General features: G+C 47.2%; 1 protein-coding gene across 3 annotated transcripts in view; it reads left to right on the top strand.

The window, feature by feature from the left end:
• The first annotated feature begins 3,998 nt into the window (after window positions 1-3,998).
• The window catches only part of SMOX (spermine oxidase), a 51,004-nt gene continuing 29,987 nt past the window's right edge, over window positions 3,999-25,015 (top strand). The window contains exons 1-2 of one of the 3 annotated variants that reach the window (XM_027706497.1): window positions 12,594-12,746; window positions 12,857-13,013. The gene's annotated coding sequence lies outside the window, so the exon portion shown is untranslated. Of the gene's footprint in view, window positions 4,125-12,593; window positions 12,747-12,770; window positions 13,014-25,015 lie in introns of those variants that run through there. The other 2 variants (XM_027706495.1, XM_027706498.1) reach the window with 2 other exon arrangements.

Genomic DNA, 25,015 nt, shown 5'->3' with positions numbered 1-25,015 from the left:
GCTGGTCAATAGGAATCTAGAGAACAATCTCTTAATGGCTCTAAATCATTATTTTGCTTGTCAGGGAAAGAAAATAATCAATCCACCCAATAAACCTCCTTGGCCAGACTTCAAACAGCCCCAAACCCAGAAGTACAGCTTCATAGAATGTCCAAATACCCTTCCACCCAACTTGTGCCCACCTTGTGCTCTCCTGATTTGTTTGCTGGACTCCCTTCCCCACCTGAATGTGTGTGTTGAAGGAGGTGAGACCTGAGCTATATTTCTGTCCATTCCTGGGAGATCTTTCCATGGTGCAAAAAACCCTCTCAGAAAGAGATCTTCCAGGCAATAATACACTTTTCTTTCTCCATTTCGATTATGTCTCAGGATTGCAGGTCTTGGCTATCTTTTCAGGTGTGTTGCACAAGGAGGTCTTTCTCCTCCCTAGTTTTTAGATTACTCTCTCTGGACATTTATCATTCACTTTATATTTCACTCATAAACCCGTCCTTCATGTGTTCTTCCTGGGAAAGATGCTTTATTTACCACATGGTCTATTCACAGAAAACAAGTAAAATCAGCACAAAAAATGCTGATTTTAGGATTCCATCAAATTTCTTTGGAACTACTGTCTCAACATGGCACCAACCTCAGCCATATATGTCATTTCCTCTTACTCAATGCATCAAACACTGTATTAAACACAGGTTTGCAATTCATTTTAGCTTAATTTTCCCCCAGGTTATTGCATTTCTGTGTACCCTCAAAATGCCTCACGAGCATGCCTGGGGCTTTGGGCTAGCTGGGCTCTGTTGCCAAATTTAAACTGGAGAAAGAGGGTAGAGCCCAGGGGACCCCAACTACTCAGAGCTTTCTAGATATAGTTCAAATCCTTCAAATTGCAGCCAAGAGAGCTCAGAGCTGGTGCAGCCCTGCAGAACGGTTGTTTATTTGCTATGGAGGAAATAGAAGTGCCATTCAGTAGGAATTGGCTCACCAGCTCTCCCAGCTGCTGGATGACTAGCATCCCTCATGGGTCAGCTTCTATGTGGGAACAGGGAGCACCAGTCTGTTCTTTGGGGCTCCTCTTTGTCTACAAACAAACATGGCCTGGATTAGAGGCAGCCCTGGGGGCAGGTATTGCTCTGTGAGATGCTGAGGATTCCAGGCAGGAAATCCTGGCTTCCCCACTGTTCCCTCCAGACAGGTATCTCCAAGCTGGACCATCAAACTGATCCCATTTCCTCATCATCTCAGACTCTGTCCGGTCTGGTGGGAAAGACTGCTCTTTCCAGCCAAGATAACCAACCTTGTTGCCAATTCCTCTCTTTCCAGATATAGCTGGTTAAAAGAGGGATATGGCTCATTTCCCTGAAGTCCTTTAATTTGCAAAGCTCTGCTTCCATCTGTAGGCTCAGTGGACATCCAGTGCTGAGGCTGTGGGGTGTGTGTGAGAGGGCAGAGCAGTCTCAGAAACCACCTTTCAAACAGTGTGTGGTCATGAGATGCTATAGAATCACAGAATATCCTGAGTTGGAAGGGACCTCCACGAGGATCATTAAGTCCAACTCCTGACCCTGCACAGGACACCCCAAGAATCCCACCATTTGCCAGAAAGCATTGTCCAAATGCTCCTTGGACTCTGGCAAGTTTAAGGCCGTGACCACTGCCTTGGTGAGCCTGTTCCAGTGCCTGACCACCTCTGGGGGAAGAAGAACCTTTTCCTAATATTCAACCTTAAACCTCCCCTGAGGTTCCAGCCATTCCCTAGGTCCTGTCACTGGTCACACAGAGCTGAGATCAGTGCTGCCCCTCTGTTGTCCCTCATGAGGAAGCTGCATATCCTGATGAGGTCTGACTACCCTCAGCCCCTCCTCATGTGGCTTCCCCTCTAAACCCTTCACCATCTTCATGCCTCTCCTTTTGACACTCTCTAATAGCAGTGTATCCCTCTTATATTGACTCTTGTCCTACATTGATTGTCAAACACCACAGTGGCTTCAGCACCTGGGTGCTTTGAGGGGCTTTGCAGGTATCGGTTCCAGCAGCGACAGCAACAGTGAAGGGCAGTCAGGGAAGCGCAAGGCCTGGAAGAAAATGGCCTTCAAGCACAATGGGTATGAAATGGAAAAGTTTGCACAGTCATTTAATATCTGAGGGAAGCTGGGAAACCCAAATCCATGTTATTCTTGCTGTTTTCTTCAGATGTTTCGGCTGGCTCAGCAACCTCAGCCCGGCTGCGCAGGTGCAAACCTCCGGCAGGCAGCTGGCCGTGTTTTATAAAGCCTTAAAATGCTTGAAGGCAGTTTGCAGACATGACTGATTTCTATCCAAGGTGCACTCTTTCCTCCAGACTTTCTCTCCAGGCATCCAAAAGCAATTTCAGCCAGCGTTTAATGGGAAGGCTGCAGGATGTCTGAGTGTTCCAGCTCTGTGATGGATCCTCACTCCATGTGTTACACATTGCTCCATTCTGGTCACAATTTTTTTTTTTTAAAGAAGATATAACTTAATAAAACATGCTTTTTACAGGGCTGCTGCTTGGAGAGGAGACTTTTGCCCTGTAGCTGCACCAAAGGCATCAAATTCAGAATGAGCAGAGGAATCTTCTCTCTGCTTTAGGGCTCTAAATGCTGTCTCCCAGCTAGTGACAATGGAATAGGATTATTTTGGCTTTCCCCTCCCTTTGGGAGAGATCTCCATGGCAGAGGCTCTGTGCCTCTATTTCAGGGTATATATATCATACTTAGAACCACAGAATGGTTTGGGTTGGAAGGGATCTTAATTCCAACTCCCTGCCATGGGCAGGGTCACCTTCCACTAGACCAGGTTGCTCAGAGCCCTGTTCAACCTGGTCTTGAACACTTCCAGGGATGGTGTATCCAATATGTACCACATATTATATATATATATAATATATATTATACATATAGTGTATATATATTTACACTTGATGTATTATATATATAGTAAATATATATATTTAGTATATATATGTATTATGTATACATATATACACATTATGTATACATTATGCATTATATGTTTATATGTATTGTAGTATCTATATAGTATATAGTGAGAGTTTGTATATGTATATATACACACTATATATATGAATTATAGTATCTCTATAGTTACTATATGTATTTTATATATATATATATGTACTGTATAGATACTATATATTGTATCAGCTGAGTGGTTTGCCTGAGGGCCACTGTGGGGTAGTGCTGGGACCCCCACTGCTGTACTCTACCTCTGAAGGAGGAGGTAGGGAGTTTATTAACCCTGGGTCTCTGCAATGGGCTGCGGCTGAGACGTCCCTTGTTCTGAGGCTGCTGGCCCTGCAAGAGGGACATAATCTTCCAGTGGATTTTAGAGGTCTTCGGGCTGAAAAAAGCTTAAAAGCAACGCCCATTTTTGATTTTCTATAGCATTTTTCTTCTCTATATCACACTGCCTCGAGCAACTGCATAAACACTGATAGGACTGAGTGGCAGAAGGGGAAAACGGACGCCGGGAGATAAGAAAACCTGACGGCGTTCGGAGAGGGTTGTGCTGGGCTGTGGTCTTCTGGTCCCCTGTGGGCTGGGCTGTAGTTTGTGAGATGGGCTCCGATGAGATTAATTTCATTGTCTGGACAGGAGTAGGAAAAAACTGCACATGAATTAAGCGCTTTTCCACGCCGGGTCCGTCCTGTGGTTTGCAGAACGCGTCGGAGCGGGGACGCCACAGCAGCCTCGAAGCGCAGCGGCGACCGCGAAGGGCGAAAAAGACCCTTCGTGTTCAGGAAGAAAATCGGGTTTAACGCGCTCATTTCATCGAATAGGTGTCCTTAACCTTGAAGTTTCGCGTTCCAGCCGCCCAGGCTGACGAGCGGGGAGGAGGAAGCGGCCGAGGAGGAGGAGGGGGAAGCGGCGGCGGCGGAGGAGGAGGCGGGGGCGGGGGCCGCTCGAGGCGGAGCCGGGGCGGGCCGCAGGGGAGGCGGCTGGAAAACAGGCCGGCGCTGGTTCTGGCCCCGCAGTGCCCGCAGCCGCCGCTCAGCAGCGCCGGGAGCCGCTCAGCCGCGGGAGGGCAGCGAGGCGAGAGCCGGGCGGGCGCCCAGACCCCGACAGTCCCCTCCGGCACCGCACAGAGAGGTACGAGCCGGGCGGGGGGCGGCGGCGGCGGCGGCGGCCCCGGGTCCCCTCGGAGAGTCCCCTCGGCCCCCTCAGCGGCACCTGCGGCGGGAGGGCCGGTGCCGCCTCGGCGGGGGCAGCCCCGCTCTGGCCCCGCACGGGGGGCCCGGGGAGAGGGCGGGGGGCTTTGTCTGAGGGGGCGGACCCGGGACCGGTCCCCCACACCCACCTGCCCACACCACTCCAGGGGCCGTTCCCAGCGCCCCATCCCACACACCCACCTGCCCCAACCACTCCAAGGTCCATTCCCCGTGCCCTGTCCCACGCACCTGCCCGAGGTGTGTGGTTCCCTGTGCCCCATCCCACACGCCACCCTGACGGTCCAGCCCGGTGCCGCGTCCCACACTGAACCCTGAGGGAACATTCCTTGCGCCCCATCCCACACAGCACCCTGAGGGGTCATTCCTTGCGCCCCATCCCACACACCATCCTGAGGGGTCATTCCCTGCGCCCCATCCCACACACCAACCTGAGGGGTCATTCCCTGTGCCCCATCCCACACACCATCCCGAGGGGTCATTCCCTGTGCCCCATCCCACACACACCAGAACACCCCAGGAACGTGCCAACCCTCTTTCCTCAGCCCCTCGACACCCCAGCTCAGGTGCAGAGCAGGAGGCTGCGGGTGCGGTGCCATCCCTACCCCTCTTTTTGGGGAGGGTGGGAGAAGAGATCGCTGTTTTGACTAAGGGCAGAAAAGCCCATGATTGTGTCAGGATTTTGGGGTGCTTTGCATCTCTTTTCCCCCCTCTGTGTGTTGATGTCAGCGTATCTCCCACACGCGATGCGCGCCTCCGCATTCCCCGCCTTGGCATTCCAGGCGATGACACGAAGAGGAAAGGTTAAGTGGGGAAGTCAGCGTGGTCGGGATGTAAATGACGAGCTGTGAAGGCTCGCTCGGTGTCTCTTGTTTACACAAAGCTGTTACAATGCCGGGGGCTTGGCAGTTCGCACCGGTCTGGCCGTTTTCAGTCAAATCCATTGACTTCTTCGGAATTGCTCCTCTTCGAGGTTGCTGTGATAGATGAGGGGTTAGCCCTGGACTCGCGGTGGTGAAATGCACAAAGCCAATTGCCAGTTACCGAACCTGCCCTCAAAACAAAGCATTTCAGCAATTTACATCCTCACCCCGAGACGCGGAACTGCTCCGCTGGATCCTTGCTCTGATCACCCCAAAAAGTGCTGTGTGTAGTGTATAGACACTCTGCCTCAAACCCGGTGCCGGGGCCAGCTGTATTTGCTGATATATCAGATGTAAACACAAACTTTATGTAAAAGTGAAACCATATGTATCAGCTAACGTGCATCCACTCCGCAATCCTGCACAAACAGAGTCGAGCCCGGAGCTCTGTCCTTAGCTCACCCTGTTGATCCACTTTTCCCGTAGCCTGTACGACGCAGCCCTATTCCCAGAGTTACCAGACAGGTTTAGTGGAGAACAAGAAATTAGCCCAGGAGCGTTTCTGTGTTGTGCAAGAACGCTGTTATGTTCTCAGTCCTTTACAGATGTTGTTTTATTGACTTAGTGATAACATTTTGCTCTCCTAGGTCCTTTTCCCTTTCCAGACTGTTAGCCCAGCACTTACTAATCTTTTATGGCACTGCTGTGGAACAGATGTACCGTGTTTTTTAGGGAGTAGCAAGCTCCGTGGTTTCAGCTGGCTGCGCCTCTAAAAAAAGCCAGTGCTGCCTTTGCCCTGTGCCGCTGTTGTGGAGTGGGTAGCTGGACTAGGAAGCAGTTTTGGATGACTACTGAGCTGGCAAAGATCCAAAGGTCTTGTGTCTGACTCAGTGCCTGGATCCAAATCATTGTGTAGTTGCTCAAATGTTTACCTGGGCATCTTTGGGTTTGGAGGAGCATCCAGCTGGTATTTTGGCTGAGCTATGCATGTGAATAGGCGCAGAGTTCTGGGGCTTTAAGTCCTGAACATGCCAGCTGACGTTGTTAGCTGTGGTTGTTTTTTTCCTTCTCCATCCTTTGGCTCTGTGAAGCAGCTGCTCTGGAGCTGTACAGCTTTGTGCCACGCTCCCCTGGAATGCTGGGGTCTGTGGCTGGAACCCCACAAACACACTGCACGTGTCCTGGGATCCATGAGGGATCCCATGTCCTCATCTCTGCTGCTGCTGAAAGCACTCCTGGATGTCCCTCTCTGGTTTGTGCTGAAAGGGCTTTCTCCTGTTGTGTCTCTCCCACCAAAATGTGCTGTCATGAGTCAGCTGTGGTGTCTCTGAAACACGGGATGTAGGGATCTCAGTTGACTCGATGGGGTTGAAGGAGTTGAGGTGGAGTTTGGAAAGCTCAATCAAATTGTTAACATTGCTCACAAATGGGACTCAGCAGCTTATGGGCTCCCCACAGCATCCTGTGGTCTAAGAGGTGTGATGGTGCTTTTATTGACCTCCACCTTTGCCAAGCAGTGCAATTTGGGTTTTTCACCATCTTCCATCCCTCAAAAGCTGTCGGATTCCTGCCTGTCTCTGCCTCAGCAGGCTGGAGGAGTATTCCTGCATCTTGCTGCCTGCCTCCAAAGTGTATCTGCCCATCTCTCGGTGTCACTTATATCACTTTGTATTTTCTGCTCCTGTCATCCCACAGAAAAGTAATCCCTTCCAATCAAATCTGAGGTTCTCCAGCTAAATTCCTGCTGGCCCAAATGAGTTCCCAAGGAGAATGGTGATGCTGACTTCTGAAGTATGGGGATTTACTTTGTGTGATTGGGTTATACAAAAAAGAGAGAGAAATTATTTTCTCTGTTCCTTTTACAAATGTTAAAGCACAGCCTGCTGTGTTTCACAAGTCTCACCGCTGTCTCCTTCTCTCTCAGTAATTGTAATTAACAGACCAGAAAATGGAAAAATGTAGAAATACCCTCTCCCAGTGGCCACAAACATTAGTCCTCTCCAGAAGTTAATGAAGTCAAGTCTATGGAAATTAAATAACTGATTTTTTTAAGCTCTGTTGGTGAGCTAAAACATTATGTCAGAGGGATAAATAGTAAATTAGAGGGGTATAAAGGTTGGATTCCTCTTGGAACTGATGTGGATGAAGAGTGGGTTTGAACTCTTCCTGCTCAAGAGGGAGTCTAAACCTCTGGCTTAAGGATGTGGCTTAAGGATCTGTCCTGCTCTGCTTGGGTGCAAAAAATAATCTATAGCACAGCAGTAACATGGGAGGGGGATGGTAACCCACCAGGGGAATAGGGAATAGAAGCACTGCCATAAAAAAACCCATAATGCAACCAATTCATCCCATTACAGACTCCTAAGAAGCAAATGATTTAACAAGTGGCATCTCAAAACCACCTTTGTGGTTTTTTCAGGCTGTGTTATTGTCCTTATTGTCTTCCTGTTGAGGGCACATGAAAATTTCCAGCCACCTTGATGCTCTGTCCCATTCCCGTCGGCTCTGTGGATCTGTTGGCTTTGCTGTGCTCCCCATGGAGGGCCCGTGGGTGTGTGCACTGGAGTTTATAGGAGTCGCCATGGAAATCGGTCTCAATTCTCTGCTTTTTTATATATATATATTTTTTCTTTTTTATAATCTAATATTTCAGTGGTTTCTTTGTATTTTAAGAAAAGATTCCAGAAATACCATGGGTGGGAATATGAACTGCTTGGAAAATAAAACTCGGTGGCTATTCCAGTTACTACCATGTGCATGGGTGGCACCTGAAGAGCACAGGGATGTGGTGCAGCTCTTCCACGGGGGTGTGGCTCCATTCTGGAGAGTGGGTTTTCAAGAACCTTATTTTGAGGTCCTGTTTTTGTGTCTCTGTACAATTATAAACATATTTTGGGGAGTCTATGAGGTTCAGCTCCTCCCTGTACCTTGTGAAAGGACGTCGCAACCTGTAATAAAGCCTGTTGAGGTTAAACTTGACCACGTACAACTGACTTTTATTAAAGAGGAGACCATCAGTCGGTGTTGCAGGGGGATTGCTGTACAGGATGTGTGCTCCTTAGGGAGTTCATGGCACTGTCCTTCCCTTCATCTGACCACGTGGTGCCCATTGCATCACCAAAATACACACTATGTTCTTTATTTATTGCATGGGAAAAAAAAGGCTTTGGATACTAGAGCCAGCACCCTGAGGGACCCCAGGCTAGGGGTTGGACTGTAGGTGAGTGTCTGAGAGAGCTGGGGGTGTTCAGACTGGAGAAGAAAAGCCTCTGGGGACACCTTCCAGCATCTCCCAGGGCCTTAAGGGACTCCAAGAGACCTGGAGAGGGATTTGGACAAGGGCTTGGAGTGGCAGGACAAAGGGAAATGGCTTCACACTGACAGAGGGAACGTTTAGATTGGATATTGGGAAGAAGTTCTTTACTCAGAGGGAAGTGAGGCCCTGGCACAGGTTGTCCAGAGACACTGTGGCTGCCCCATCCCTGGAAGTGTTCAAGATCAGGTTGGGTGAGGCTTGGAGCAACCTGTTCTAATGGAAGGTGTCCCTGCCCGTGGCAAGGGATTTGAACAAGATGGTCTTTAAGGTCCTTCCAACCCAAACCATCCTGTGATTGAACCAGCAGCTCTGAGCTGTGGATAACACACCACACAGGGTTTTTATAACAACGTATTTGCCATCAGAACCTGACAGCACTGTGACAGGGACGTTTGCTTTGGAGGATGTGCTCTGTATACTGGTGACCTTTTCCTGGGGAAATCTTTAAATGCAGTAGATTGTAAAGCAATGGTGGTGTTTGGTGAATTTTAATCATATCATTGGTTTTAAGTGCAATTTTAGTTTTTTGTTTTGAGACATTTTGGGACCAGGGCCATGAGGTTGCAAGGCTGGGATGTGAGGGAAGGTGTGAGGTGCAGCAGGGAGCGGTTTGGCACCAGGAAAGGCCTGGGTTGCTCTGGAGGTGGTGAGATGAGCTCATCAGCAGGAATGTAATGCAAGAAGGGTCAAAAAGCTCGTCCTTGCTGTTCATGCTGGAGTTTGATCCCTGAGCTGTTCCCGGGTAGTTCTCTGCTACCAGCCCATCCTTTAAGGATCGGTTATACAAGGCAACTATTGTTAGTGCTCTGGGATAACTCAAAATGATGGTGGCTGGGAGCTTGCTGGGCCTGAGGGAAACACATTTTGCAGCCCGGGGGGAGCGATTTACACAGGGCTTTGGTTGTTGCATATTCCCTCTTCGGAGTGGTTTTCCATATTGTGCTCTGAGACCGTGTTTATCCCACTTCCAAGAGGGAGAACTGGAGGCCACGGAGCAGATCAGTGGCAGAATGGAGGTTGCAGTGAGTGAGGAGAGTCTCAGCTGTTGGGAGCCCAGAGAGCTGCAATGACGTAAACACAGACATTTTCAGCTTGTGGGGAATTTTTTGCTTTGGTCACATGCATTTCTTTTATGCAATAGGTCTTTAAAGGGCTGCAAAGTCTTTATAATGGTTTGAAAAGTTCATTTAATTCCACTTTTTCTTCGTGTGTGTGTGTGTACCTACTGAGTTCAAAGGCAGGAACTACCTTTTAAGAAATAGGAAAATATTTGTTTTCCTGGCTGACGAAGTAGAGAACTAAGTGGATGTAGATAATTGTTGAAGAATGGATACTTAGTTATTCATTTCTTCATTCATTATTCTGCATAATGCCAGGTTTTTCTTAAGTGTGTCCTCTAGATTGAGCTGTGGCATGGAACAGCATAGGTTTTGCTGGCATGCTTGGAATGACTGAAATATTGGACAGGATATAATGATGTTTGCACACTTTGAGGAGGAGAGGAAAAAAAAAAAGGCACGTTGGTTTGGATCATTTCTTTTGTGAAGTACCTGCTCAAGCTCCCTTGTAGCTGATATATCCAGAAAATGCCTTGTGCTAAATGAAGCAGGTAGTCCTGGCCTATCCTTAAGCTGGGAATTGCATAGGAAAGGAAGAGTTTTGTTCTTTTTCTATGAGTCAGTTCAGTTTAGTTCATTTTTCAGGGCAGGTGGGGAATGGATTTTCTCCCAAAGCGCTTGTACAGGTGTAATATTCAAGAGTTCTGATCTGATGTTCCTGTTGGATGGGCACTTAGTCTGAAGCTGAATTAAAAATTCTCCTCTCCCATGGGCATGCACGTTCCAGGATGTAGGTGTAACCTCCTGCTTTGATCTCCAATCTTCTTCTAACAGGATTTTCTTTTTTGGAATCTGTCACCGCTGTGATCCCAGAGGACTCTGCGAGGAGGACGTGTCTGGTAATCCTTTGGTTGAACTCCTGAAGCTCACAGACCCTTTGGGACAGCCTGGGAAGCTGGAGGGAGCGTTGTTGTGCAAGTCCCTGGTTCCAGGAGTGGAACTGCACAGAGATATTTTCTCTGAGCTGTCCTGTCTCCCGACTGCTCGTTTCCTCTCTTGCATAACTGTTTTCCAGCCCTGGCAGGGCACAGACTCACGGGTGACTTACACAATTTTAAAACGCTACTTCTAGTAAAAGGGTTCACCCTATTCTTGTGCATGTCCTGGTGTGACTGTGGGTGACAGGTCTTGGTCAGGGAGCCCACACACCTGGCAGTGGATTATTACTTATTTTTATGGGGTTATTTTTTGGTTGGATCCAGTCCTTGGCCTGTCCTGTGACTGCTGCTGTCAGCACCACACAGACAGGGCTGTCCTTAAGGACAGTGCAAACTTGGATCTAAGGTTTCTGGGATTGCATAACTGTGCCCTCAGATGTGCTGGGGTGTGCTGACAAACACACACATGTGTGAGTATATCTGAGATGTGCTCTCAAACACATACACATGTGGAGTTATATCTGAGATGTGCTCCCAAACACACACATATGGGTATTTTTCCCTGGGACCACTTCTGTCATCTTCCTTGTTGTGTTGTTCCATGGGCAGATGCGACTGAGAGCTTGGAGATCGACTTTGGATTTGCAAGAATAAGCCAGGAGGAGTTGGGGGGAGACCAGGGAGGCACATGAGGAAGCAAAAATTCCCTAAAAGCCCTTTGATAGGCCAAGCTTTAACACTGAGGTAAAGGTTGGTACTTTGGAGGTTGCAGTTTACACTCTGCTGTTTGGATGTTCTGATCCCACAGAGCAGTTTGTGCTCTTCATTAAATGCTTGCAGGAGCACAGAGTCCTCCAAGCAGACTGAATTGAACATCCCTTTCTTGTCGTGGGGAGCTCACACCATCTCTCCAGTGTTCCAGTGGCATCTGGTGCCTCTGTTTGGGCTTTGAGGAGGACTTGGCAAAAGGCTGAATGTGACTGTGGGCTTTGGAGTGAAGCGCTGGGTCACTTATCTTTTTGTGTCCAGATTCCCTTGGGGTGGGATCCAGGGCTGAAGATCTTACATATGAAAATAGTCCAGGGAGGAACAGAAGAAAGGCCTAAGGTTAAAAAAAAAAAAAAAGAGAGAGCTGCTCTGACTGCAGGGTGAGATGGGAAGGAGGCAAATGGGAGGAAAAGTGTGGATGTGCTCCTGTTAATAACTATCTCCATGCTGTGAGGTGGGAGAGGGGCTGTCTCATTGGCTGTGCTGGGAAGCTCCTGTTCCTGTGCCTGTTCTGTGAGTCCAGCTCCAGGAATGGAGGAAGCAGGTACCATGTGGGAATGGGCAGCTGCTGCACATGGGATCTTGCAGAGTTTCTCCAACGTATGATGCAAATATCAGGGAAGCTCCTGTGCTCTGGGGCTGCTGTTGACATGTTCTGCTGTCATGTTTCTGTTACAAGCAAAGAGCAGCAGGGCCGGAAGGGACCTTAAGTTGTCTAATCTGACCTTCTGCCCCAAGACTGGGTCAGATCTATCTAAACTTTCCCAGCAGATGTTTGTCCAATGCAGTTGTTAAAAGCCTCCAGTGATGGACTTGCCCCGTCCTCCCGGGGTGATCCTTGAAAGTCCTTCATTGTTCTTGCCATTACCAAGATTTTCCTAGTTTCTGACTTTGATTTCTTGTGCTGCAGTTGGGGATTGCTGCCCTCTTGCCCTTTCGTTACTGTACAGAGTGAGCTGTTCCATCCTCTGGAGCAGCCTTTGGGAATCTCTGGGTCGTGTCTTTCTTGAGCTTCAGGGCCCAAAACTTGCCTGGACCTGCTTGTACTGAGCCAGCAAACACCATTTTGTGACTCTCGTGTGGACCTTGGGGTATGATGGATGCATTTTATTTTTGGACAGAGCACACATAAAGTGCTTTGTCACAAAAGGTTTCCGTATGGCTTCTTCTTTCTACCCCCTCTAAAAACAGGGCACATGCTCTTCTTGCTCAAGTGCTTTTCCACAGGCATGTGTTATGGATTTCTGACTGTTCCAGAGTAGTTCCTCCCTGTTGTAAGGTGAAGGTCCTTGCCAGCTGCTCGGACCAAGGCTTTGCCCATGATTAGCTCGATTGCAGCTCAGGCATTGTGCTTTCCTGCTCTGACCTCCCAGCTGGAGCTCAGGAGTGACCTTCTCTTCTCCCTCCCTGCAGTGGTTACGCTCCCTGCATCTGATTTTGTACCTCCTGTATCTTTGTTTCCACGAAGGACTCGGTTATTCATGCATTTCTAAAGCTGGTAAAGCGTGGATGTGAAGACTATTCTGAGAGGAGAGGTAGCACTCAGACATAAAACGTGACAGAAAATGCAGCAGATAAGCACTAGAAACATTATTTATTAAGGTAAACTGGTTCATTTTTTTTGGGGGGGGGGGAAAAGAAGGAAAAACTTGTCTGTGTATATTGTTCCAGGCATTTTCTCTGGATCTATTAACACCTCTTATACCTTTCAGTGGGAGAGAGTAGGAAGTTTGTGTGAAAGGGTGTCTGCACACAAGGAGCCTTTGTCCTGAGACAACTGAGGAAGCTCTCACCAAAAAGGAGGCTGGTCTGGACAGGTCTGAAACTTCTCTTGGCATCAGCTCGTGTTTATTGCGGTGGGAAGAGCAGGTAGGGAGGAGCAGTCTGGATTTTATTGTTTGAACTATCACTGTGTATCTTCTTTGAATTCCTCACAGTTTTCTCCAGAGCTTCTGTACAACTTGCATAACGCGAGTCTCCAGTTTCTCCTGTTCTGTTTCCAGTGGCAGTAAAAGCTCTTAGTGTTTAATTCCTTACTCTTTTTTCTCCCTCAGTTACAGATACTGTCATCTTTAGTCATATGGAAGGTATTTTATTGACAGCTTTTGAGTCTAAAGTACTTGTTAGCACTGAACAGGTATAGAGTGATGTAGACTACTGGGCAAATTCCCTTGTTCAGTGTTCCTTGATAAAGATTTCTTAGAACCGAAGACTAACTGAGGTGGAATAGTTCATCTGGAGCTCCCTTGTCTGACCTCCTGCTCCAGACAGGGCCAGGATCAAAGGTAGGTTTTTTTGTGAACATTTCTGATCAAGTTTTGGGCCTTTTCCAGTCAAGTGTGGCAGGTTGATGCCATGCTTACTGCTCTTGTGGTGAGGAATATTGTCCTCTTGTCTGATCAGAATTTCCCTCGCTGCCAGTCATGCCCATTGTTTTGTTGTCTTTTGTTTCTGCTGTTTGAGTCTGGCTCCATCTGTAGCCCCCCCGGTTAGGTAGTGGAAGGTGTAAGTTGGATCCCCCACTAATTTCCATTTCTTCTCCAAGTTTAACAAACCCTGTTCCCTCATTCTCTTCCATTATGTTTTCCAGTCTGTGGCTTCTACCTTTTGAGCTCAGTGATCCAACCAAATTTTAACCACAGAGTCACAGAATCACAGGGTGGTTTGGGTTGGAAGGGACCTTAAAAGACCATCCAGTTCCAACCCCTGCCATGGGCAGGGACACCTTCCACTATCCCAGGTTGCTCCAAGCCCCGTCCAACCTGTCCTTGGACACTTCCAGGGATCCAGGGGCAGCCACAGCTTCTCTGGGCAACCTGTGCCAGGACCTCCCCACCCTCACAGGGAAGAATTCCTTCCCAATATCCCATCTGACCCTGCCCTCTGGCAGTTTAAAGATGTGTCTTCCACCCATCCAATCCATATCTCCCCATTTGTGAGAACATGTTAAGTGTCTCTAGGATGGTCACACTTTAAAAGATCTGCTAATGAGGGAGTTGCTTCAAAACAGTAAAAAAATTTGTCTTCAGACTGACCTATGTGGAGCTTTTCAGTGGGGTGAGTGAGCTGGGAGAAGAGGGGTGAGGAGTAAAAGCACATGGGATTCTAAAAAGTAGTTTTTGGTCTCTTCTTCTATGTTGATGAGCCCCTGGTCTTTTGTTCTTTCCATACTCGATGGCCATTACCTTGGTTTTAAACAAAGATTAAAGCCAGAGGGTTAAACTCAGAAGAGTGAAACTCTGAATTTTCCTGCTGGATTTGGATGGAGGAGACTCCCCTCAGGCCGTGTCCTGCTTGCTTGCCTGGGCTAGTCTGTTCTTAGGAACATGTCTGGCTTAAATGGATCCAGCTAATCTCATACCTGGTGTTTTTTAATTTTGTTGTTCTCCACAGGATTCTCTCAGGTCTGCTTTCACAAAAAGCACAGCAGCTGCACAGCAGTGAACACCCAAGGGCAAGACTTTTCAAGGCATAGCTGAGTCCTTCTGTGGATCATACCCTGAGCTTTGCCTTTATTCAGCTGTGGGACACTGTTGAACCTCCCAATTTTACCTTGACCCTCTCAAAGTCTTTTCTGGAGTCTTGCTGAATAGGAAGTTGCTCCCCACTTTTGCATCTGTACCTGTGACTTCTCTTGCTCAAGTATTTCCTCTTGTCATAACTAGAGCAGTGCATCAAGATAATTTAGAAATTGAAATCTGTACACCACGGTGCTCACAAACCCTCCCAGCTGAATCATCTACTGGGTTTGTGGCCATACATTCCAGTCTGTCATCCAGACTGGTAATGAAAATATTGCACAGCCCTTATGCCTGGCTGGACCCGCTTTCCAGTGCTCTCCCAGTTAGATAACAAACCTTTGATAATTATGCTCTGAGAACGATGTTGTCATGCAGCCATTTTATGGTGATTGCATCTGATTCATGTTTCCTTACCTGGACCTTACGGGAATATCATGTGGAACAGCGTCAGAGCTAATAAAGAAGCATTTCTGAATGTCCTTATCACTTCTGGACGTTTTTCTTTGTTGCCCCATAGATTTCTGAAGCTGGAAGGGACCATAAAGGTGATGGGATCTGCCCCTGTCCATGCTGAAAGTTTAGGTGAGCAAGTCACAGCAGATTTATCAGGAGTTTTGTAACGGGACGGTTGCGATGTGACAGCTCCAGGAGATCAAGAGGAAACAAACGTGATGTGCTCCTGGGTCCCAAACAAAATTAAACAATTACCTGAATCCAGTCTTCAGAGCAGCCTTTGAACCAATCCCAACCCTTTTTCTGCAAGGGCTGGAAAAATAAGGAACGTGTCTAATCCGTACCAGGTATCAGCCGACAGTTATCGGTGCCTACGTGCTGCTACTCAGATCTCGTTAGCTGTCTAATTGGATAACAGGCAGTACACTTCACAACTACATAAGTTTATTAAGCTTAATCTGCTTTGGAGCAGGGAGGGGAAGATGTGCTCGGTGACAAATGGGCACAAGAAGATGCACAGTGGGGCAGTGGTGTAAATACGGGGCCGTGTCCACCCCTCGCTTCAGTTCCAGCAGCTTCCTGAAGCAGGGGCTCTGTATTTCTGCAAAATTTACAGTAATATTTGAGTCCCAGAACAGAGTTGCAGCACTTTCAGACTTTGCCCATGTTGGCCAGGCAGCTTCACTTTTAAAAGCACAGTTTTTCTAGTGGTTAAATCCTTCTCAGAGGGGTCTTTTGATAAAACGTGCAGGATCACTTCATCCCTGTTGATAAATCCAATGTGTTAGAGCAGAGAATATGCCTCTCTCTTTCTGTGTGTGTGGGACACCTGGACTTTGCAGCAAGTTCCTGGTCCTAAAGCTTGTTTCCAGTACATGAAGCTGTGCAGTGGGCAGGATCAGAAGGCTTTCACAGGGGTTGGTATGACCAGTTCTATACATGGAGGGGAGAAACCCTTTCTTCCCCGAGAAGATGAAATTACTGCAGTTACCCAGTTCTAAACTTTTGGAGTGGATTGACTCTTTTCAAAGGCATAACAAAAACAAAGCCAGACTTCTGTAGCTGAGTGTTTTTATTTAGAGATGTGTGGATATGAGCACATTTCATGAGTTGTCACCACCTGTTATATTCTAGGAGAAAGTTCTACAAGGTGCAAAAGATCCATCTGCCAAGGGGATCTTTAGCTCAAGGTAATGGGAGAGTGATTGTGTTAACTGGGTCCTGTCCAGATGTTGGATGCCTTTGGGATGGATGCCCTTTGGATGGATGGAGGGTTTTCACACAAAGCTCAAGCCGAGCCCAACTTTTGGCCCTGTATCTTGGGTGAGCTGCCTACAGCTTTTCATTTATTTCTTGCTTCACCTCATATAAAAAGTGCCTTCACCTTGTTTTGCTGTCCAGCATCTGCCTGTAGTTGGCAGGAAAGACAGGAGCAGGCCTCTTAATCTTTAAGTGTCTTAAGGAAATGTAAACTCTGCTAAGTGTGCTTATCACCGAGCAGCTCATTTACCAGCTGTGCAAAGTACCTTGTGGTTCATTTACATGAGATGTTTAGAGGATTCTCTGCTGCTTTCTGTCTTGACATCTCTGTTTGTGATCAGCAAGGGTTAAGAGGGAGGCACTTGTATTGTGTTCCACTGTATTGTGAATTTAGAGCCTGTTGACTTTCCCCTGGAAAATCTTATTTAATAGGAAAACTCCTAAATCGCTTTTATTTTGGATGGTGGGAAAAGATTTCAGGGCAAGTGTTTGGTCCGTTTTGGTTTCGACAAACTCCCAAACCACCAATTTATTTTGGATGATCTAAAGAATATCAGCTGAATACAGAAGAGTTTTTATAGTTATCCACACCTGATTTAGTGCCTGAACTAAAAGGGTGGTCAGCAGGGAAAAATCATATTTTTCACATCTCAGCATCCAGATTACTGGGACAAGCTCTGTGTCCTTGTTTTCCCTACATAGTCCCACTGAGGCACTGATGGGGGAGAGCTGCAGGTAACTTTTTCCTTTCTGTTGCACGTACCTGGGTCACATTGCAATTGGAGGCATCCAAAAGGAATGAAGGAGAGTGGTCTGCTACAGATGGTCCCAGGATGAGGTGATGGTTGCATGTTTTCTGTTGCAATATCCACTAATAATGCCTTTATCTCCCATCCCAATCTGCTGTGTAATGACATGGACTCCCATTCTCAATCCATCATCAACTTCCAGTCAGGCTCGACTTCAACCTATACTTATTAAAGGGTGAAGAATGCTCTGTCATGTGCAGTTGATAAGGGAATTAAAAAATAAAAGTGCATATTAAATTGTCAGTAGCCTTTTTTTTTCCCCCTTTAACTTTAGCTGGAAAAAAATGATGGCATAGCTTGTCTTCCTCCTCCTACGTGGGCAATATCTGGGCATGCCCAGCTCTTGCAGGATTGTTTTTCAAAACCGAGGTAACCCTTAGGGTGGTCCTGTCTGGCTGCTGCCTGCTGCAGATCAAACCCACACCCAGAAATGCAGGAATCAAAAGCAGAACACCTGCTTGGTTGGTCATTAGTGTCTTCTTGACAGGTTTTAAAACGTGTTGTTTTCAGGAAAACGGGGAGGTGACAATTGCGCACCGAGGATTCGTCCCGCCGCTCTGGCTGAGCATGGATGAGCTGTCCTTGTAGAGGGATCCACAGTAGGATGGTGTCACTGTAGGTCTTCATTAGGGTCTTTAAGCACTATTTTAAGTTTCCTGAGCTTAAGTCGTAGAACATCTGATGCCTGGAGTCAAGGCCTTGCCTGTGACAGGCAGGTCTCTGGAGAGCTGCGCAGAGATCCTCGTGTCTCCCCAAAGCGGTGCCCTGTGTTTCAGAAAGGGACATTGTGAGTGAGGAGAACAAGTTTCAGATCACATGTCCCCCAGCAAGTACTGTTCTTTCGATAGGAAGACTTGTTGGAGAATGTTAATTGAGTCCCTTTTTAAATGAAGGAGGCTTTGCTTCCTTCCCAAGTTTTCAAAACAAATTTTCCAAATACAGTGCCTATGTTTCATTCAAGTGTAAATCCTTTCTCTTTAACCTGGAAGTTATCCCAGAAAAAAGCCTATCCATTCACTGCAGGACAGACCTTTGTGGTTGTAGTGGAGAAAAAAGCAGTGGATCAAATTGTCCAAACAGGAAGGGAATTAAGAAAAGCCTTTGCTCAGTGAGCGGAGCTCTCATTTCGGTTTAAATGGTTGTCCTACAAACTCCGCTTTACATCTCCGTTGCTTTTGAAGCATCACACAATGATTGAAGTGTCTGCTAAATTTAGAAATGACAAATTTTCCCTGCCAACATGCCAGCCTATCTGTAGGGATTTCAGCATGTAGTTATGGGATGGATGCAAGCAGTGATTTGAAGTTTACTGGCTTGTTACCTCATCTGGCTTGCACATGGCTCAGTCCTGGTGGGGATCTAATACCTTACACTGATTCCTTTTCATTCGAGGGCATTAATGGAAATGCTTTTTTGGCACAGCCAGGTGCTCGTGCTGTTTTACATTCGGTGAAGCCGAGGCGCTGGAAGGATCAGTCGTGGTGTGCTGAATAAAATGAGCTCCCACCTGAACACGTTGAAATTGTGCTAAATTTTTAGCAAGTTATGGGTAGGATTGTCATTCTTTTACCCCAGTCACATGGGAAGGCTGTGGAAGAAGAGATAAATCCCAAATGTCCCAGTTCCAAGATTCTGTTGTTTACCATATGACAAGTCTTCCTGCTCTGTGAAAAATCTCTTAGATCTAAAATCTGTCTTTTTTTCCTCAGCCTGAGCCATTTAATTTTTCTCTTTCTGAGCAACATTTTATCTCAATTCTGTGAAGCTGTTTGAGGCACAGTTTCATGAAGAGGATCAATACAAAGTAAACTTCCTTTTTTTCCATTAAAATGTCTTGATTGTCACAGAGGAGAAATGTTTTGAGTTCAGGTGTGTCGGGAGAAATGAAAGGCACCTTGCAGCAGTGATAATCCATCACTGGAGTGCATCCCATGGCACTCCAGGCTGCACTTGCCTGCAAGGCACTTAGTAACCTCAAAGCACAAGAAGTCGATGGGAGGAGGTTTTCTCTTGGAATCTCCAGACAAAATTTCATCCTTGGGCTTTGTTTTGAAGTTTGCAACAAGGTGGGAACAAAGCCCAAGGTGTCACTGTGGTGTTTTCATCTCCTTCCTCACCCACCCTTCTGTTTCTTGTCTTTGATTTCGTTTGACCTTTAAAGGTCCCCTGCAGCCCAAACTATTCTGTGATTCCATGATTCACGAGCTGTTTCTGCTCGCTGCTCCATCTCACACTCGGGAGGAAAATCACTCAGCAGGTGAGTTGCTTCTGTTGCTTTACAGCAGGGATAAATTCCTGTATAAGAGGTTTTCCATAGCAGTACCAACTTCCTTTGGATATCTCCAGGTTGCCTGGATGCAGACAATGTATAGTGAGGAGAAGGTCGATGCTTTTGTGTTAAAACATTTCTTGTTGCTGCATGCAAACCTGTGGGGAAAACCCCAGTCTTCTTCAGGGGAAGCTTCTGGTGGGTACAAACCTCAGCCAACCAGTCTGCCAGACATCACCCAGGCCTCCTCAGGATCCAAGGACATGCTTCCCAACCTGAATTCCCCTGCCTTGGGCTCTAGGCTGCTGTGTGAGCGTGTTTGTGCAGACAGCAGGATGGAGAAGGCTGTGTGTCTCAGCGTGCTGAGGCCAGCCCTGGTTATGTGTCTGCTGCCTTGAAGCTGGAACATGTGGTTTGCCTTCAACCACGAGCCCAGGAGGAGTCCCCTCCACGCAGCTGCACCTGGAGAGACATATTTTTCCTGGAGTCATGTCTGGTCTGTTCCAGGCTGAAGTTGATCCAGTTATTGTGGGAGTAAATCCGTGTGGTGTTTGGCTTTTCTAATTTTGGCTCTCTTCCCATGGTGTTTCTGTTGGATTTAGTGATTTTCCCTGTGGCTTGAATGGTGAAGAAGTGGTAACTGCTCAGGGATGGCTTGAAATCAAAGATTGAGTGTGGGTGTTGCTTTCAAAAAGAGAAGAAATGATGCTATTTCGAGAGCTGTGCTGCTATTTCAGGGCAGTTTGGTTGGTCTGGGTTCTGAGAAGTGGTGAGAAAAAATAATTGCTTTTGGGCTAGTGTGTCTCATATGGTGTGTCCTGAAATGATCCTCATGTACACATTGAGCTGGAACCAGTACTGAGCCTCTCTGCATGTAGATTTATTCTGTCTCCTCCTAGTACAGAGGATGGGAGGAGAAGAAAAGACTCCTGTTGGAACTTTGCTCCCAAGCTTGCTGCAACGAATTTAAAACCCCAAGCCACAACGAATTCCCAAGTGTAATTTGGACACCAGTGTTTATTTGACTGAGACACGATTGTGTACTGAGTTGTGCAAACACGGGCATGTTTCCTATTTAATTAAGACTGGTTTTATCAATTAATTTTCCCAAACAATTGGAGAGAGAAGGAGGGTGGAGAAGATAAGATCACACGATCATGCAGGCGGGATGGGATACAGCTCCTTTTGGCAGCTGGAGTACAAGTTCTGCAGGAAACTTGTTTGCAGCATTGTTCTATCCTTTATGTCAGTGTTTTTTAGTTTATAACCTCTTTTCCCCCCCCTGTAGTTTACTGTCTCTCTCTCCTTCCTTTTACAGTCCTGAAACACCAAGCTTTACTTTCACCAGGAGCTCAGCAGTGGTAGATACTTCCCGATGCTCAGTGTGATCGTGGAGCTGGAAATAGGGGAAGATTCCCACTAGGAGGTCAACCAGAGCCTGGGAAGCTTGCAAAGACATGGGGAAAGGCAGGCCAGTTTGGGACTGGTTGTTGCTTGTCCTGGTTAGTTCAACAGCTCTGTTCCTCAGCTGTTAACCCTTTCTCCTGAGCTTGCTGTGCTGGTTTAGGTTCTGACAGTGTGGATAGATCTCTGGTGGCCAATAGGATTTGGAAACCAGTGGCATTAAAGTTTTTGGCTAGATCACCGTTTCTATCCCCAGGGTTAAGATGAGAATATCCCATTCACTGCAGCAGGTTGAACACCACTCTGATGTCCCTGTTCTCTCCAGCTTCTCCTGATGCAGAAGAGGAGTGTTCTGGCAGTGAAAGCTGTCTCTGTGATGCAGTAGAGGGATGTTGTGGGATGCCTTCTGGGTAGGTGGGACCTTTTACCTATCTGCAGCCTTCCAAAATCAAGGGGGTGCTGATGCTCCAGCCATAGCACATGCTTGTTTAGTCTGCAGGGGATTTGCAGAGCAGTGGAGTTCCTGGATTTCCTCCTCTGTTGTCCAAGGAACATGCCCAAGCTGTGCTTTTTGTTGCTGCTGTGATAAGCAGTGTCCTGTGTAATAAATACTGTAGCCTCTGACATACAAACACAGTGCTACAGTGTTCTGATCTTGCTGGCTGTGTAGGCAGGAGAAGCTCCATAGTCCAGACTTCATTCTCAGCCCATTTCTCTGGGAATCACTTGAGGATGATGACCTCCTCCAACAGCAGTGTCTGATGGTAGAGAAAAATCTTCCAGTCCTTAATTTTATCCCCTCACTGTAAATCAAGATGCTGAGCCACTTGCCAAGGGGTGTTCCAGAGGCTGCCAGAGGGACCTTTGCAGAGTAGTTCCAGATGGCCTGCTCCCATCCCATCCCCTTGGAGCTGGCAGGGCCTGCCACGTTCTCACCGTACCCTTCAGCCAGAGGAACACAATTATTTTAATTTATTTTCTTTTCTTTTCCCTCAGATGAGGAGGATTTGGAAAAACACATAATGGTGCATTTTATCAGCGAGTTTTAAATGGTGTGATTCATCCCCCGTGTTCTTGGCGTGACATTCCTTGGTTTATTTTTTGGATATCCGTGCAGTTCTGTCACTGCCAAGCACTGCATGGAGGTGCCCCGTGGCAGACAACCTGCTCTGCCCATATGTTCACTTTAAAGAAAACAACATCCAGCTCATAATAGGAAGTCTTTATACTGCATGCCAAGACGCTTGGGGCTTGTTAAATATATTCTACTTGTCAACAACTACCCAATTTAAGAAGTAGCCTTGGTGTGAATCAGCTTTGAACAAGTTCATTTGACTCGAGGGATATTTGCAGGCATTAAAACAAGTTGGATCACAGTGGTAAAAATGTGCAGTGGTTTCCTGATCAAAAGCACCAGCCAGTGACCCATTTTTTTTTCTGTTTAAATCTCCTCCAAACGTTCAAAAGTACTGAGATTTTCACAGTTAGCAAATTTTTGGTGATTCTGGAGGATGGGGGACGCTTAATAGGGCAAGTGTTTCAGGGGTCCACTGGATGTGGGTGTGGGTGCTGGTGGCTCATTCCAGTGCTTCCTGTCCCTCCTTGTCTTGAAGACTGACTTGTCCCAGATGCTGTTCCATCTGCATTTCCCTCTCTCCATGGTCTGATTAGTCAAATCACTCAGGGATTTGGACACAATCTATGTCTTTTTTCTTGCAACACAGCTTCTGATAAGCTGCTCAGAAAATTGAGTGGCAAAGGAGGTGCCCGGTACCTCTGAGATAGCAGGAGGTCTTATCCTGGAACCTGTTCCACCATTTTTGCCGATTCAGACTTAATTATAAAATGTCAAATTTCATGGCTAAGGGTCTTTTCCAACCTGAACGGTTCTATGAGTTCTGTGGTTTGTTCTCCGTCTCCCCCTTGCATTTTTCCTGCATGATGAGGGTGTGGAAAGAGGCAAAAGGGACGCCTGTCTTGGGTCATACTTGTGAAAAAATACCATTTGTCAGAACTAATTTTTTTGTTGTTGTTGAAGAATTTGAACGTTTCTGTTTCCTTTTCCAGCAGTGTAAGACCACGCAGTGGTGCCATGGTGGGAGGCTGCATAAGATCTGATGGCCTCGACTTTAATATCCAGCAGCTTTGGATTGCTTCTCATTAATAACTAGTGGAGTAGTTTACAGAGTCCATTATTTGTTGTGTGTATATTGAAGAAGCACAGCTTCTTCCCAGCTTGGGAAGAGGAGACAATTTAGTGTGGCCATTTCTCTGTCTCTCCTGAGATGAGGGGAGGTTATATTTCAAGAAGTGAGTAAGTAAATGAAGTTAAAGCTTTCAGGTAAATGAACAAAAACCAGCTAAGCTCAACCTCTAAGGCTGAAGACCTGAGTCTGGACTGTATTTTTTAGTGCTGTATTTCCCTCTGTCTCTTTTGGGATGTGTCCTGAGGAAGAAGAGCTCAAGAGTCAACCTGAAGTTTTTTCCTGCCTTGAAAAAAGCAGGATGCTGAGGAGGTTTTGGGCATGAGGCTGCAGGTTTGGTGTATGGGAAGAACAGGAAACATTTTGGCACGCTGCTGTCCAGGAGTTCACGTGGGGTGTTATTAAAGCCTTTCCTTCCTTGATGTCTGATCCAGCCCTGCACACCCTGTGTGTCAGTCATTGGGGTGGGTCAGTAATTTGTAATTGGGGCTGGTAGGTGCTAATGGAACATCAGCATTTTCGGTGCCTCGAGCCACACTTGATGGCTTGGGCTTTTACCTGGGTTTATTTTAGTGGATTTTAGCTTTTGTCTTCAGTTCCAACTTCAGTTTCTCTCTCACAGCCACCCCTATAAATTCCAGCAGCTCTCTGGATATCAAATCACTTCATTTCAGCTCCTGCCTATGGAAATATAAGGGATTAATGAGTTGCTCATTGGCAGCAGGAGTGCTGGCTTGTTTGTACCACCACGGTGAGAAAGATGAACGTGGTCATCTCTCCTTCCCCAGGGCTGGTGGGGACAGGGGAGGCACACAGGGCAAATGGATTGTGGTGATGGTGTGGGGTGCAGTGGAGAGGGTTCTGCAGAGGTGATGGAGGTGCTCCACTTAAGACCTGCTTGGGACCAGGGAGAATTGCCCACTCAGGCTCACGTGTCCCCCCCCAGCACCTGCAAGGCTCCTCATTCTGGTCAGGGATGATGAGGTGATGAGGAGCACGGGGATGGAGTCACAGTGATGGGAAAAGCAGGGATTTTTCATCTATCTTCCTTGTTTCAAGTACTGGAAAACACTCTGTTCAAGGAGGCCGTGCCGGTGATGGTCCTGGTTTGAGTAGGGTCTTTCAGAGGCTGCTTCTGACCAACACTTGAGTTTCTGTGAGCTGTCAGAACAGGTCTCCTCTGCCCACACCTGGCAGCTGCCCCCCTGCAGAAGGGGGCAGGAGCGCTGGTCTGGGGCTGAGTGACTGCTCCATCCACCTGGCAAACCTGTTCAGACTAAAATACTGACTTGGGTAAAGCCTGAGCTCGAGGATGCCCGTGCAGTGCCACTCTCCAGGTAGTTTCAGCCCAGCAGTTGGAGGTGAGCTGCTGGCACTTGCAGGAGTAACATGAGATAACCTTGATCTCAGTGGTACTTGTGCCTCAGTGACACAGGTTTATGAGCTTGGGAAGGGCTCTGGTATGTATGTAGAAGGCTGAGGACCGTTATCCTACTCCTGCAACTCTCCAGGTAGTTGAGTAAACGAGGTGTGTCAGCTTCCGATGCCGTAAAGCTCATGTTGCGCCGCAGTCGCAGCCCGGGCTGGTGTTTGCACAACCACTGCACAAAGGAAGTTTGTAACAGCAGGCTGGGCTCACCTGGGGGTCTGACTGACGTGGAGGACTTGAGTTCAGTTTATGACACTTCTGCCTCATCCTGAAATGGTGTAAATGGTGATTCTGAAAAGGATTGTGAGTTTGACGTGGATGAAAAAGAGGGAGAAAGGAAAAAGAGATGTACCTTCCAGTTTGACATGTTTACGGCCTGGAGAGCTTGGAAAGAGCATCTTGAAATAACAGGCAGTAAGGATTAATGTGCTTGTGTCTGAGAAGGCTGATGAAAGGGGGAAAGAGGGAGAAGTTACAAAATGCCTGTTTGTTGTGCCAGGAGCTGTAGAGAGCCACAGGAAA

The sequence above is a fragment of the Neopelma chrysocephalum genome, unplaced genomic scaffold (genome assembly GCF_003984885.1).
Source record: "Neopelma chrysocephalum unplaced genomic scaffold, ASM398488v2 Primary Assembly neopelma1_380, whole genome shotgun sequence".
In the NCBI taxonomy this organism is placed as follows: Eukaryota; Metazoa; Chordata; class Aves; order Passeriformes; family Pipridae; genus Neopelma; species Neopelma chrysocephalum.
The sequence above is the reverse complement of the archived record's forward strand: the minus strand, read 5'-3'. Positions and strand labels throughout refer to the sequence as shown.